Below are 17,519 nucleotides of genomic sequence, written 5' to 3'. Positions count from 1 at the left end.
GTATCGATATTCACGGACCATTTCTAGCTTTCGAGATGACAAAAGCCAGTTTTGTGTTGATTTCTTTTTGGAAAGGTTAATGCACATAACTTTTGATTTTTCGCGATTGATGGAAAGCATTCCTACAGTTGGTAAAATATTTCAAACATCACACTTCTCTAATGCTTGGCAAGCTTTACAACTAATGCCTCACAAAGTTAAAAATATAATTACAAACACTGAAACACTCCTACACAATGCATAACACACCTTACACATTTGTAACTCACCTCAGAAATACTATTGCAGAATATGAGAATATCAGAAACTCCTAAAAGATTTTCGTCCCCCACAATTAATGAGATGCACCACTCTCAACAATGTAAAACAAGTAATAGCAATCTTTCCCTCTATTTTTCTGAATACAAATGAATTAAAGTAACAAATCAAAAAGCATCCTTCATTTGTTCAAATTCTAAAACCAATTTCTTTTGGATACACATATTAACCCTTTATTACTGTGTTCTAAAAGTGCCCAATCTGGTTCTGTAATTTACTGGAGTCGCGACTCCACGAGGTGTCGCAGGGTAGCGTTGCGATGGAGTCGCAAACCCTTTCAGGAGTTCAAAAACCTATTTCAAATAATACAAGTATTATTTTTTAAGAACACAACACTTCTAAACATAGTACTGATTTGGGTAAACTTACTTTAGAAGCATATCACATATATATAACTTATGATGTCATATTTTAAAACCACAGTTAACTTTCAATCCTTCCCCCATTCTGCTTGATACTAGTTTTCATTGCATTCGTTTCTGCAACATTCAACTGTACCAGCAGGTCACAAGTTCACCATATTTTTAAATTCAGCACCCTAGCTTACAAATGCAAATAGCAGGTGAGATTGACTTTTGCAAAATATTAGCCTGTCCTGTCTACTGTATCTTTCAAACTTTTTTCTATAACCAATCAGAAATTTCGCCTGGGGATCTGGGTAAGAGCCTCGGTAATGACGCCAAAAAAAAAAAACCTCCTGTGATTCTGGGCAAATCACTTAATCTCCCCGTGCCTAAAAAAAATGAAAGTGTGTCCTCATGTAACGTAACTGGTGCTATGTAAAGCGCTCTGATACCTGATTCGGTTCGGGTCTAGTTCGCGCTATATAAAACTCTGCAAAAAAAAATATATATATATACTCATTATAAATATTTTCTGGATTCGCAAACCCATCGTGAATCCGCAAATGAAAAGCACAAATTCAATGCCAATCAGATCTCAGGAAGGGTTTGTCATTCCACCACGGCCACAGTTGTATATCTGAGAAATCTTTAAATTTATCAAGAACGTCTGAATGGATTTACAACATTTAGCAAAAATAGGGCACTCTGGACCAAGAGTTACCTCTCTGCCAAATTTGGTGTAGTTTGGGCTGTAGCTGTGTCAACAGTTTTAAAGGAAATTAGAATGGAGAAAAAGCATTTTGGGACCCCCCCCTTTTTCTCGTGCCCCGCTTGATGAATCACCCCAAAACTTTCAGCACAGCAGCTTAATTGAGGGGGGCATTACTATTGAACATTTCTCAAAGATTTGACACCCATGCACTCATCCATTCACCCAGGCACTAGCCATATACACATCCAATCTTCCAGAGAGTGCCCATGCACTCATCCAATCACCCAGGAAGTACACATGCACACATCGAGTCACACAGGCACTACCCTTGCACTCTCCCATTCACACAGGCACTACACATGCACTCTCCCATTCACTCAGGCATTATCCATGTAATCATCCATTCACCCAGGCAGTACCCTTTCACACATCCAATCACTCAGGCACTATCCCTTCACTCATCCATTCACAGAGGCACTATAAATGCATTATTTCATTCACTCAGGCAATACCCACACACTCTTGCACTGACCCAGGCACTATGCTTGGACTCATCTATTCACTCACGCACTACGGTGCACTCATCCATTCACCCAGGCCCTAACCATGCACATATCGAATCACTCAGCCTCTACCCATGCACTCATCCATTCTCTCAGCCACTACCCATGCACTCATCTATTCACTCAGGCACTATCCATGCTTTCTTCCATTCACTCATCACTACCCATGCACTCATCCATTCACCCAGGCACAACCCATTGACACATCCAATCACATAGACACTACCCTTGCACTCATCCCTTCATGCAGGCACTATTAATGGGCTCATCCATCTACTCAGGCACTACCCATGCACTCATCCAATCACACAGGTACTACCCTTGCACGCATCCATTCACTCATGCACTACCTATGCACTCATCCATTTACTCAGACACTACCCATGCACTCATCTATTCACCCAGGCACTAACTATACACACATCCAATCACCCAGACACTACCCTTTTACTCATCCGTTCACGCAACCACTGTCCATGCATTCATATATTTGTCCAGACACTACCCATGCACTTATCCAATCACCCAGGCGCTACCCATGCACTCCTTCATTCACCCAGCCATTATCCATTCATCCATTCACTCAGGCACTACCATTGCACTACCATTGCACTCCTCCATTCTCTCAGACACTACTCATGCACTCATCCGTTCACTACATATGCATTCATCCAATCACTCAGGCACTACTTATGCACCCATGGACTCACTCAGGCACCACTGCTACACTCGTAACATCCATGCACCAAATATGCACTCATTCAATCATCCATACACTAGTCATACACTCATTCCAACATATGTACATACTTAAAAACAACTCTTAAAAGACAGGAACGTCTTTTATCTTTTAACGCTTATGTAAAGTTTAATATATTTTTTTTCTTCTTTTGTTATAATAACCAAAATGGGGACTGGGACAGCAGGAATTGAAAAAACGTGCACTGAAAAATGTGCAAAACATATACAAGGGGACAAAAATTTGCTGGTATGCTGTTTTGCAGCATTGCCAATAGCTGTAAGACACTGCTCACCAGCACTTAAAACAACACTATAGTCCATGCAGTACATGGCCATTTTTGACAACTCTGTTTCTGTAGTCTGCACCTCAGAAGGGACTTTCTGGCTGGTAATTGTTTTGTTGCTGCTGCCACTGAAATAGATGGGCCAATCCAATCCAAAAAGCTTTATTCCACAGTTAAGTCATGAAAGCACATACATAAAATACTACCTAGCACACTAAACAATCAATAAATAGGCAGCCCATTTTTAAAACATGATTAAATATTCACATTAACTGTCGTAGCGACCCACTACACAACTGGACCCCACTACACAACCAAGGGAAGTCATAAAGAGCTTCCTGGTAATCTTAGAAAGTATACAAAATGAACTAACCAGGACGCACAAACAAAACCCTCATACAAAGAAAGGTTGGTTCAATACAGCATGTACAAAAGCATCCTCACGTTTAAAGGAAGCTTTAAACAGTGAATACAGGGACAGACCCGAAATTAGTAGACTCAGAAAGGAGTACACGGTTGCCCTAAAAAACAGGAAAAAAGAAATAAAAGCTGAATTATGGTTACGCCTTACCCAAAGCTCGGAACTAAAAGACAGTACCACGTTTTGGCAAGTAGTCCGCTCCCCATTTTTAACAGATAAAGACAATTCTTCTTCTATTGATGTTGCAATAAGTGAACAAGAATGGGTGAGATACTACACAAAAGTGTTTTCTAAAGACCAGATAGAAGACACAGACCAATTTGAACCTAAGTCACACATCATTTACCCAATAAATCTCCAGCTCTCTCATGAAGAGGTTCAAAAAGCCTTAAAACTTTCAAAAACAGCCAAAGCCCCTGGCCCGGACGGCGTTCCCGTCGATATTTTCAAACACCTCCCAGATCTATGGACTCCCTTACTAACCAACGTCCTGAATGCAACTACTGAAGTGGGCCTTCTAGACTCTTGGAGAACATCGACGTTGGTACCGATATTCAAAAAAGGAGATCGAAACAGTCCATCATGCTACAGACCGATCTCCCTCCTGGACTCGCTAGGAAAGATGGCAGGAAGAATACTCCTTGAGCGTCTCCAGGATTGGGCCACCGACCACAGAATTATTTCAGACTTACAATATGGTTTCCAGGAGGGGCTAGGAACTGTCGACCAGGCCTTAAATTTGTCTCTATTGGCGGGCAAATATGTGGAAGCTAAAGGCTCTTCTCTCCACATGATATATGTAGATCTCTCCGCAGCGTTTGATTGCGTGGCACATTCAACGCTGTGGAGTATCATTTTGAAGATGGGAGTTCCCACCCCAATAGTGGACTTTCTTCGAGAACTGTACACAGGCACTATAGGCAGGGTAAGATTCGGGGTGAGAGGCGAGCTCACGGATACCTTCAGGGTGGAAAAGGGGGTCAGACAGGGGTGTGTACTGGCCCCCTTTCTATTCACCCTTTATACGAATGGCTTGGAGGCTGCCATGCTCCAAGGCAGTAAAGATCTTCCTTTGATAGCTCGTCGGCAGATACCAGCGCTTTTATATGCCGACGACGCTGTTATTTTAGCAAGAACGTCAATTGAATTACAGCTGGCTCTGAATAGATACTGTACCTTCATGGCAAGCCTGAATTTGAAGTTAAACGTAAAAAAAACTTACACACTGCATGCGGGGGAGAAAAGAAACACAAAAAATAGGAAACTGCATGTACAGGGTGAACAGGTGGATAGGACTATAACTTATCCTTACTTAGGGATTGTCATTGACGAAAAATTCAACTGGAACCCAGCTGTCAACGCAAGGAAACTGTCATTTCTCCGAGAGACATCTTCTCTAAAAAGCTTTTCACAAAGACTGGGGCAGCGACCACCTAAAGAACTGTTACAAATTTATAACTCAAAATGCATAAGTACGGCAACATACGGGGCGGGGATATGGGGTTTCGCAAATGTGGACTCAATACAAAAAATTGAGAACTCCTTTTTGAGATTTGCTGGCGGTACCAAAAAGTTGTTCCACTTTTGCCTGCCACACAGAGCTTGGCATTGACTACATAACAGACATTATAAAACTGCAGCCAATAATGCTGTGGCGTAGAATATGGGTCACTGAGCAGTGCCAACTGACTAGGGCGATCATTCAAGACATCTTAAAACTGGATCATTGCAAGAAAATCAAATGGTTGTCCTATGTTAAAGCGCTATTAACAGATTTAGGTTACAGGAAGTATTTTGACCATCCGTTACTGATAAAAGAAATCCCTAAAAAGAACTTAAAAAGGGAATGTCTTGTTTACTTGGCTCAGGTCCGACTACTATCGGAGATCCACAAACCATCTGTTCAACACTCATTACTGGCGCAGACTGTATTTACCGCAGAACCCTATTTGAATTTCAAATTAACACAGTATGAAAAAATGCTGCTTACCCGCTTCAGATTTGATCTGTTTCACTTACTGGTTGCATTCCCAAAGCAAAATGTTTGGTCATCTACATTTTCTATGTGCCCTTGTGATCTGCTGTCCCCACAAACAACGATAAATACATTGTTATTCTGCAAGTTCTTCACTGAACCCCGTAAACGTTGGATACTGCCCATCTTGAAACTCTGGGGCCTACGACAGTGCCGTCCTGCATACTTGGCACTTCAGTATCTTGAAAACGAAAACTATGCCAAAGCGATTGCACTTTTTCTCAAGTTTTGTATACGTCATCGTTCAAACCTTTGAGAATAAACTATACCGCTGCTTTGTACAACTGAAAGAAAGCTAGATAACAGGAAAACAGTATGATACTTTAAAGTTGAAAAACTCACATAAATTGAGATGCCGCTGTTTGTTTTAATTACCTTTTAGCAAATGTAATTTTTAATGTTTTTATATTTTGTAATTCTTGTAAATTTGCTCATTGTGAACTTTTATGGTGTTTTTCTTAAAACAACCGAATAAAGTTATTATTGAATTGAACTGTCTTAGCGAGTATTAAAACTTTCCGTATGCAAAAGATCAGAAAATAAAATTGATAATATTATTGCTGGGCCTAAGGGTAAATATGACACTCATATATATGATTTTTTGAAAACTTTACACTTGACCATAGAGCCAGACATGAATACAGTACAAAATGAGTGAGGACTAGCAACATATTGCAATCCGCAGGTTAGCTCTTTTCAGTGTGTACTTCCAGTTATAAGGGTTCGCCATGATCTAACAGTCCATGACCATCTCAAGAACTTAGCCATTGCCATGATAATACATTGAGAAGTTTCAGTGCGTAAAATTCTTGATGCTTCAGCGCATGTTCTAAAGCCCAAACACCTACAAATTGGCTTAAGCCACTTTTGACGGGGGCCACATAAACTGGACAAACAAACAATAAGTGTGCTAGAGTCTCTTGTTGATCCGGACACAAGAGGCATTTACTATTACCAGATGAGATCCATTTTGCAGTATGCTATCTTATTGGCAGTGTGCCCACCCTGAATTGAAAGTACAGCTTTCGGTCAAATGGCTGGATTATTACATCCCCGTATTGCTCTAGATTTGGCCAAAACTTGACTTCCAAAAAACTTTCAGTAACTCTTGAAGTAGCACTATTTCTATGGATATCAGAGAAAACCAATTACCAGTACTTTTCTTTCAGAAACTCTTTTGGGGGGAAGGACGCATTAGCTGGTTTGTCCCACAACATGACCAAACCGAGCTTAACTAATGCAGTTCTTATCTCCTGTAGCCATTTAATTTTATGGTAGCAATCTGCCCGAATTAAATCGTTGAGGCCAGAAGCATAATGTGCTAGTTCTGGTGTGCACCAGATTCTTCGCCAATAAAGTAGTAGGCGTATTCTTGCAATATCACCCAAAGATTTTCAGCCTAATTCAAATAGCATTGGGCACACTGGGGTACTTTGTGGCAGGCCCGTAATCCTACGTAAATGTCTGTTTTCTGCAATGGCTAATTGAGCTAGGTTCACAAGACCCCAGAGCTTGGCCCCGTATAGAGCAGAGCTCAAAATTGTCATGTCATAAATCTGAAGTACAGGGCTAATTGGCTTTGTGAGCAAGGTTTTAAATTTAGTAAGTAGAGCCCCATATAATTGCCGGTGTTTTAAAGTGGCCATATCAAGTTGGCCGTTCCACTTCATGTCTTTTTGAAGGAATACCCCCAGGTAAGTGAAATCTCTTACTTGTTCTAAGGGGCGGTTATTCAAACATACACTACCTTTAAAAGTTCTGTGTTGGTTAAAAGACATAAACTTTATTTTGTCTACATTAATTTCCAGACCCCTAAGGTGACAAAACTCCTCAAATAGCAACATGGCACGCTGAAGGCCGCTGGGAGTTTTCGAGATAATCAGCGTATCATTCACAAACATTAGAATGGGGATATGAATTCCTGCTGATACAGGGGCATCTGTGTGGGTTACCGATAAGAACTTAGCGATCCCAGTGATAAAGAGTGAGAACAACGTAGGAGGCATTATGCAGCCTTGCTGCACACCTCAATCAATGGGAAATGGTTTAGTAACGCTACCTTGTAACCCCCACCGTATTTGTGCAAAATTGTCCTCATGTAAGCGAATGATAAGTGATAGCAGTACAGGTGCAATACCTAACTCCTATAGCACTGCCCATAACTTGATGCAGGAAACTAAATCAAATGCTGACTTAAGGTCAACCAAGCAGCATACAAGGAACCCTTGCCGAAAACCACTGTCCACTAATATATTAATGTAAACCAAAAAACCTGGTCAATACTGCTGATATGGGTCCCAAAGCCTGCCTGTAATGGTGAAAGAATGTCATACTTATCAATCCAGGCCTGCACCTTGTTCAGCACTAACTGGCCCATAATCTTTTGCAGTGAATCTATGAGGCTTATTGGCCAATAATTACCTGGATAGTATTTATACCCTTTTCTGTATACCGGGATTATCTTAGCCCCTTTGCAGTAATCAGGCACTGGGGCTCCTTTGGTGATGGCATTAGCCAGTAATATAATGCACCAGCACCATTTCGATTTACCATGTAAGAAAATGTCAGCCGGGATGCCATCTATAACCGGACCTTTACACCCTAATACAGCTCCGAGGGTAATGTTAACATCAGCCAGGGGTACAGCAGGGTCGCCCTCTTTATCACTACAAGCGTATTGGGGTTTAAAAAGATTAACCCAATCATCATGGGCGACATGATTTTGTGGCGGGACTGGCTGACCTTCCCTACCCCATTTAACAATGTTTCAAAACTGTTTGGAGTTATTGCTAGCACATGCCAGTCTCGAATCCTGCCATCTGCTTTCGTGCCATTGCTTCTTGGCCTTTTCCTAGATCTTCCTAAAGCTACTCCTGGCCACCCTTACTTTGTCTAGTGCCCCTGTTTTGAGTTCCTTTCCCAATATTGTACGAGCGAGCCTACATTACTCATCAAACCATGTGCTAAGTTTTTTTCCTTTTTGGATTCTTATTTGTATCCCGTTTTAAAAAATACAATCCTAAATGGGGAAAAAATTATTTATGGGTTGTGGTAATTATTTTAGGGAACTCGGGTGGTCATGACAGGCCTCTAGGTCAGCTACAACAAAATCAATGTCCCTATTCATAGTATCGAGGAGCTCTGGGTTCTTAACAAGCTTAGCCCATTTTAATGACCGCATTTTGTTAGTGGGGATCAAATCTGAAGTAAATAATTCAGAAACTGGCTGGACCACTGTACTCCGTAAAATCTAGGGTAGAGCACAAGGGGTTATGATCACTCTCTAGATGATCCCTCACAATCATATCCCCTAAGGCGGGCCATAACTTTAGATTAATTAATAAATAATCTATACGGCTGGCACTATGGCCAATGTCAAAAGTATTAGCCCCATGTCTATCGGAGACTGTGCATCCATTTGCAGCACGCAGTCCTTTTTCAAGACAGAGAGCTTTATTCGGATTGCAGCATCCGTTCCTTTTTTTATGGGAGCTAATTCCAGTTTTGGGATGCCCCACCGAGTATTTTCCTTGCCTGTGAGATCTTGGTCCTCAATTCCAAGAGGCTCAAATGTTGAGTTGAAGTCACCAGCCACTAACACAAAGGAGTACCAGGAATGTATATCCAGAAGATCGTCAAAGGACGTTATAACCTCAGACTTCTTACCCCCACTAAGGCCCCTTGCGTAGACATTGTAAATGTCAATACTACATTGTGGGCTTACTCTCAACCGTATTGCGAGGACATTATTACTATGGGTCGGAAGAGGTTGGATTTTATGACTGGTCTCCTGACGCACCCAGATCATGAGGCCCCCAGAAGGTCAAACTTTACCCCCTTTAATGGCTGGAATATAATAGTTCAGAAAACCGACTAGAAAGAGAGGGTCCACTAGCCATGTCTCCTGAAAGAGGCAAATGTCGAACTGGTCAATAAATGTTAACCAATCAGGGAATGTAACCTTGGTGCCCAAGCCCGCAATGTTCCATGACAGTATTGCTAGCCTACATGTGGTTGATCCACATGAAATCCCCCACCATCCTCGTTGGTAGATAGAGTACCACTATCTCTCCCTCCCACTATTTACAGGGCAATATCTAGTGTTTGCCTGGGTTCAGCAGATATCAAATTTAATGTCACAGGAGCTTCACACTTGCTGGGGGATAGTTGTATTACATTAGCCCAAAACTCACCACCAAGTGGAAGCAACCTTCAGTCTACCTCCCTTAGTGGTGACGTCCTGGGGATCGAGATTGTCTGTGGCGGATTGTTCATTAATCTAATATTAGAACAGGTGAGATTTTGTGTACGAATATCAAAGCTTACGAGTGTTTTCCACTAAGTGTCGGTGGGTTACTGTCAGGGCAATGTAATCAGATGTGGAATTAGGGCATGAGTGTATTTCTGCTGTAATGATGTCATCCCTTATTATTGACGGACAGACCCTACCATAACGGATCCACTGAGTGCACCTATTCTTGAGTGATCCATCATCTTCTCTATAGGATGCACCTGAAAGTTTGGTGACATTAATCATGTACACCCTATTTGCTGTGTTTTGTGTTCTACTCCCTGCTCCTGCCACTCTCGGGCCATCATTTCTATTAGCATTGGTATTAGAGGTTGAGACAATGGTCTTAGCAGGGGACAACCAGGGGTCTGGGAATGGACATCAAATTGTCTTTACTTCCAAGGTGCCCATGACTTTTGCACAAAGTATCAGCATTTAGTGGACTGGGAAGACCACTTATACTTCACCTCTTTGATGGCTTGGCCACACTGGATAATTGCTAGCACCCTTTACGGAATATAAGGATGGTTTATGACTCGAAAGGGTGCCCATTCATGATTTCTTCAAGTCCACTGCTATGTGTACCATAAGTATGCTAACTGACACTTTGAGGGCCCTGATTTCATCCATCACTGTCACCAATTCATTAGACACTGTTTGATAAACAGTGTCATCTATGGTTCTTTCCTGTTGTAAGTTACTAACAACGGGTGCTCTATTATCTGTGTCGGTGGGCTTCGCTCACCTATACATCTATGGTTATTGGGGCTACTATTCACGGTATTATCCAGGCCCATGGTGAATTTCTCATTTCCATTGTGTGGGGTATTTGCCGACGGGTCAATTAGGTCAGCCAGAATTAAGAATCTTTTAATACATGCTAAAGTGGTACAAGCTTCGTGGATGTCTGGGTGGCACTGGGAGTGTCTCTCTATTATTATATTTGATTCTGGTACATTCTAGGTTACTGGTATTATTGTTTTTTTGCCTGATTTTTTAAACATGTCAGGTACACGCCCTTTAGAATGTTTGCTACTCGGCATCTGTTGCGTGCTATCCCTGGGGGCCTGGACAGGGTGTGTGGAATCCAATAGCCCTTCACTTTCAGATAGTAAGCTATCTATCCTGTCCATAACACCACCCTCAACATCATTATGACTTTTTCTTCTTCCCTTTTTGACTTTCCTTTTTTTTACATCGCCCGTGCCACTGTCACACAATTTCCTCTTCACCATATTGGCTAGCCCTTGCAAGTGTGAAATGCAGTTTTATACAATTAAAAAAAACCAATAAAATAAACTAAATTAGGCCTAGATGAGTTTAGTTCAATGTCTATACGCCACTGTATGTGAAGACTTCCAGTACTCCAAGACCCTTTTGACTTTGATCACAATACAGGGTAGTAACCTTGTTTAAGGGTGAGTACTGTTACTGTATAGTCACCTGCTCAAGTGTCCCGATCATCAGATGTCAGAAGGGTTGCCCAGACCGGTCTCCTCCAGGCTCTGACGGGCACAGACAGGCCCGCCATTGGCCCGGGCTTTGCCGGCGCATGGGCATGGGCGTGCACATCCCGCGCTGTTATTTTAATGCGTCTCTTGGTGCGGAAATCAGCAAGAGCGCCTTCTGGCATGAAGCAATCTGGGGACTGAATTCACTGGAGCTCCCGGTGCAGAGAAGCAGCATCCCGCGCTGCGGGAGCCGTGCTGTGATTTTAAAGCACCTCTGGGCGTGGAAACCATTGGGAGCGCTTCCTGGCGCGAAGCAATCTAGGGACTGAAGTCCCTGGAGCCCCCGGTGCAGAGAAGCGACGTCCTGCACTGCGGGAGTCACGCTATGATTTTAAAACGCCTCTGGGCGCGGAACCCAGCAAGAGTGCCTCCTGGCGCGAAGCAATGAAGTCCCTGGAGCCGCCGGTGCAGAGAAGCGGCATCCAATGTTGCGAGAGCCGCGCTGTGATTTTGAAGCGCCTCCGAGAGCGGAAACCAGGGAGAGCACCTACTGGCGCAAAGCAATCTGGGAACTGAAGTCCCTGGAGCCCCAAGTCCAGAGAAGTTGCGTCCTCTAGCTTCCCTCTGCTTGAACGATAGTTAGCGACGTTTTTTATGATAGGTTTTTAGATGGTATAACATGGATGTTGTCCCACATGAATATTTCTTGTCCGTCCCTCTAGAAAGGTTCTTGTTGCAAATTGTGCATTGCACAAGTTTGGCAGCAATTTTAGATTCCCCTGCTGGGATTTTGAAAAAATTCTGTGCCACACTGAGTGAAGCTTGAACCACTGCCTTTCATTACACCATTAGTGTTTGAAAGATGCAGGTGTATTATAACATTTAATGTTTGAAGGATGCAGGTGTATTATAACATTTAATGTTTGAAGGATAAAGGAGAGGGTTTGCACCAGTGAAAATTACAGTACCAGCGATACTGATTTTATCTCCAAAACTTCTGAACATTTAACAAAATATGCCAACAGTATGTGTTTACTGTTAAGCACTGTAGCAGATTATGAAAGTTGTCATTTTATTTTTAATCAAGAGGGGTGTGGCAAAGAAAAGACTGAAGACCATTGCTTTAGACTAGGCTGGGAGTGGCACAAAAGCTATGATTCAGGATAGAGAAAGTGAAGTTCCCCCCCCAAAATAATCAGTCAGAGACACATATTTTCTGAGTGTCGGAGACTAATGGCCTAATTATAAGTTTAGCAGACCGTGGACCACCGTCCCAGTGGTGGCGGTTCGATGGCGGTGGTTCGATGGCAGTGAACTATCCGCCCTATTCTCAATAGGGCAGATTGGTTTTGCATTGACTGCAGCTCGACCACTAGCACTGGCAGTACACCACCTGACCACTGGGGTTCCAGTCGGGGAAGGCAGTCTCAATTGGGCAGTACAGAGGCGCCATATCGTCGTATGTATTATGAGTTGACTTCCAGACAATAATACTGTGACTGTCAGACTGCCGCCTAAAGGTTGGCTGTAACCAAGGACTTGGGATACATACTTACCCCTTTCCAGTTCTTTCAAGAAGCTTACCATGCGGATCCCTTTCTCCAGGCCCCCCCTACATAGGAGCATCTTAACCCCAAGGAATATGACCCCATCTTTAGCAAAATACAGTTAAGTGCTTTGGTACCAAGTACCCATTACCAGCATTGCCAACATATGTTCGGACTCCGGCAATGGGTAGGTGGTATTTTTCCTCATTTATCATGCATATGTGTACATTCTACACATATTTAGTCTAAATGTGCACACAGTCATCGGTATATATGGAATTACATTGCCCACTGTCCCAAAACTGCCTCAGCCATAGCATCCGATCGCATAGGCAAGAAATATTAACATCTAATCAAGCGGTCATATTACAACAACAGTTTTATTTGACTTTGAGAGGCCACCCCCGCGGCTAGGGGAGGGGGGCCTTTAGTGGGATTCCGTGCCTGGCAGGAGAGTTTCGATTCTCCAGGCTACTACGGAGAGTTTCGATTCTCCAGGCTACTGTCATGGGGAGGGTCTCACAGTAATGTGAGATGCCAGGTGGGCGTCTGGGAGCCCTCCCCTCCCCAAGGTATTAAATATGTAGTGCCCCAGGGAGTAGCCCTCTTTGTCTCTCGCCTTCAGCACAGGGAGGCTAGCCGGAGCAACAGTTGCTGTGCAACGAAATGACAGGCCCGGCGGCGCTGGTGCAATCCGAAGGTGAGAGGCCATAGCGTGGCAAAAATAGCAGGGCAGCAACAGTGCGGACACGGGGGCGCAGCTCGTTGCTTAGATGTGGGGAGTGGTGTTTATATTTATATAAATAAATATATTATACAGCTGGTGTAGGTAGTGTCGGTATTTGCAGCAGATTGGTATTTATGCACCTCTTTCTTTTCTATTCTTTTTTGGGCCTCGCACGCAGTGGTGGCAAGTCAGAGGACGCAAGTATGCTGGTGTGGAGATTCGGTCATACTCGAAGCAGGGCAATGGTTCGGAGAGTCCGGGGTGGACAAGATGCAAAGGGCCTTGGGGATTGTCCATAATTGGTTAGGGATTGAGGGGCAGCGGGCCGAGGATGTTTCTGCGCATTTGCAGACTGCGCTCAACAAAGGTTTGCCCATTCCTGACGTGCTGGTTATTCACACTGGGGCGGAAAGCATGATCCCTGGGGGCAGGAGGGGAGCCAAGGAAGCCTTATTCTCTCTACTTACATGGATCATGAGGGTATTGCCGGGCACTATAATTATTTGGTCGGAGGTGCTCACTCGGAGAGTATGGGGGGGTGATGTTCCATCACCCGCAATGAACACTTCGGTGAAGAAAATGAATAGGGAAGTAGAAAAACTGTTGAGGGGGTCACGGATACATGTTGTCAGACATAGCCTGCTGCAGACATTGACCTCAGATAAGTACCGGACAGTGGGGACACGCCTGTCCAAGGCAGGGTTGGAAGTGTTTGTGCAAACTATTCTGGGGGCCATTGCCTTACACCTTGGAAGAGTAACAGAGCATTAGTGTGGGGGGAGGGCAAGAGCGCCAGAGGGGCTTCTTGCCCTGTGGCGGGGTCCCGGATAAGAGAAAAGGCCGGGGGACTCTTTTTGGCCGGAAAATGGATGCCCCTGAAGCAGGGGAGGCAGTTATGGCGGCTCTGGGCTGGCGGGAGAGGGGGCCGTCCTGCTGGTGGTCCTGGACTCTCTGGCCCTACCCTAGTAGCTGGTGCTTGGAAAGAGGGTGGTGTTGTGTCCTGCTGGTACAACACGCCTCTAGAGATGCTGAATTGTAAATACATGTTTAACCTGTGGCGCATATGTATGGAGCGCATCATTTATGTGTGAATTTAATAAAAGATCAATTTAATAAAAGGTCAACGTGGGAGGTTTTACCCACAAGTGAAATGGTGTTTTGGAATAATAATAAAGCTACGCAGTGGACAACAGTCACTTGTAAGTGTTTTACTGGGGTCGGGTGAGCAAAGGGTGGTGAGCAAATGGCACGAGATATCCCCACTATTATCACGCACGCAGAATGGCGTTTCTATTTGACTAGATTTCGGTTACAAATATTGCACTTTTTGGCTGCTTTTCCGAAACAAGGGGGCTGGTGTGAGAGTCTTCCCCCTTGTCCATGTAATAACACAGCCCAAAAATTTACAGTGCATTTTGTTCTCTTCTGTCCACTTTTGTTTTTTTTTTCTGAATCGAATAAAGTTATTTGAAATGAAATGAAAAATGACTGCCTCAGCCATAGCATCCCACCCCTTGGTAAACTCCTAATAAGGTGGTGGGAAGGCTAAAGGTGCATAAGTCTCCTCGCAGTTTCGAATGCAGTCCTTCGGTGATCGGACAGCTAAGACTGGCCTGAAGATGCACAAAATAAGTTCATGAGCGCCCGAGTCTATATTCGATAGGTGCCCGTGTTACATACGGCGCTATAGTATTCACAAGACTTAATATCACATCGCACACCTTTACTAATATGCCGAGAACAAAGAGTTCTCCTTCACTGTCAATATGCATTGGGAAAAGTTGAATGTCAGCATTTGGGGGTCAGTAATATCAACCTATGCGTTTATTGACTTTAAATATTGTAAACCAATATATCCTCAAGAAAAGCATATATATAGGGAATTATTGACTTATTCATTGTAACTCTACATCTACTGACCTTGAAGCAGTGTCTTGGTAGTCGATATTGAATAGTCAATGTAAGCTCAGGTCCTTGGTAAAACGGATACTTGGTAGAGAATTGTTTAAATTATGTGTCCAAAGGTAATGATGGAATTTAGGATGGGAATTAGGGTTAGTGACAAAGTTGCTTTTCTTGTAGCCTAGACCTAGCAAACCTTCCCTTGAAACATAAATGGCAAGTGATTCTGGGCAAATTACGTTTGTTTCACAGTGCCTAGATCTGAACATATATGAACCATCTAATCATTAATCCATCTTGTATGATTTAGATTAACCACCTTTTTCAAAACCATAGATTTGAGACACGACAACTTGAATGGTAAGAAGAAGCATTATAGTCAACTGCTAAAAAGAAAACTGTTGCAATTTAGATACTTGTAAATGTATATAAAAAGGTCTGCTCAGGAAGGAATTGCTGGTATGTACACCATTATGCACTATTCATCCTTCAACTGACTGCTATTTGGCTATTCACTACTACATCTTCCTAGATGTGTGCCTCTCTTTTACGCGATCTATGATCTTCATTCGTTTAATACAAATTAAAAATGATAGTTTAAAAATACGATCATTGTGCATGCTTTTTGTCATATAAGGTTGTAAGGTTACAGTTAACAACAGCTGTCACAGACTGAGGAAGTGTTTTCCTACGGCTCTGAATGATTTAGAAGTCCTACATAATTCATGTCTCTAATTAGAAAAGTAGAATGTAAAATGTGGTCGTTTGCCAGAGTTGTAAAACAATGGTTGAAAACAATCGTATAGAGGCTTCAAAATGTGTTCCATGCCCGTGGCTAGGCTGCTTTTTCTCTACAACCAAAGCTTGTTAGAAAGAGCTCAATCACTGCAGATGACTTTGTTGACATGTATGTTATTCAAATATAATTTACCGTGACTTGTTTGGAATTGCCAAGTCAGCCGCAGGCACCTGCTTTTAATAGAAAGGCAATATAAGCCCGCATTTGTCACTTCATAAACATTGGTCCTTTCCTTTAGTTACACGCGTTTATTTTTATAACGTATTACAAGCCATTTACCACGAATCGTCCATTTGCGATCACTACATAAAAGAATTAAATTAGGGCAAAAAGCATCTCACACGTTTGAAAACAACTGATGTTTCTGAACCCACCTGAGCCATGGAAAAAAGTCTTGTCAAAGCGTAATTGTTATCTATTCAGACAAACAGAACATATTATACAAAGTTCTAAATTGTAAAGTTCTGCGCTACGCACAATCTTGTCCATCCACTCTAGATGGAGTGAATAGGAAGTGGATATTGCGGGGTGCAGTCAAGGTGTTTGCGGAATTCACAACTTGCAGATATGGAACTACAGAAATAAGGCTGTAATAGGGCCAGGAGGACGGTAGTCAGAGTTTAGCTGATTGTCAATCCTCTGCTAGACTTCTGCTTCCCATAATCGGATGTTTGATTTCCTTCTCCCACATGCCCGCCACCAAACTGCGACGCCTCTTGTGTTTCAGCGGGTGGGCTTCGCACTAGCCCTGTGCCGGTGGTAGCCCACCTACCCACCAACAGGCTCCATTGTTCTGGTGTCAGAGAGGGGCCATGAATCCTATCACTGCCGCACCTCAGAAAGAATTGCTAAATCCTCAAAATGCTACACGCAAAGGTGTATGTATCCACCTGCGACAGGGGCGCATCCACACAATAGAGAAGTGTCCATACGCTGGGGTTCTTGCTGGCTCACCTTTGGGGCTCCCTGGAAGATAGATGACATCAGCCTCTCATGTTCGCCACCACTACCCCACTTGCCCAATATGTCCTGGAAGCTGCCATACTTAGGGGTGGGTAAACCGGAAGCCATGACGGTTCATGTCAGAGCAAATAGGGCAGACTTTATTCTTGTGGTGAAGGCAGTACTGGTGCATTTAGACGGATCATAACTGGAAACAAGTCGGTCACATTCACTTAAACATGCTACCATGAAAAAGAAAACTATTGACTACAATACATAACTGCACATATCAGCAAGAGGGTCAGCAAACATAGCACAAGGTCCAAAAATCACTAGAGAAATGAGCAGATGATAGGTCTAACTCAGTTCATTACTTTACAATAATCTTACAGAGAACAACCTTTGACCCGAAGTGCTAGGGACATGGAATATCTAGCTTGGG

General features: G+C 43.1%; 1 protein-coding gene across 1 annotated transcript in view; it reads right to left on the bottom strand.

Moving 5' to 3' along the window:
• OPRK1 (opioid receptor kappa 1) overlaps positions 1 to 11,541 on the bottom strand; it is a 470,749-nt gene extending 459,208 nt beyond the window's left edge. The window contains exon 1 of the mRNA XM_078685659.1: positions 11,153 to 11,541. The gene's annotated coding sequence lies outside the window, so the exon portion shown is untranslated. The remainder of the gene's footprint in view (positions 1 to 11,152) is intronic.
• Between the last annotated feature and the right edge of the window lie 5,978 nt (positions 11,542 to 17,519).

Source organism: Lissotriton helveticus, chromosome 4_1, assembly GCF_964261635.1.
Source record: "Lissotriton helveticus chromosome 4_1, aLisHel1.1, whole genome shotgun sequence".
Lineage (NCBI taxonomy): Eukaryota > Metazoa > Chordata > Amphibia > Caudata > Salamandridae > Lissotriton > Lissotriton helveticus.
This window is presented reverse-complemented; position numbering and strand designations above follow the sequence as displayed.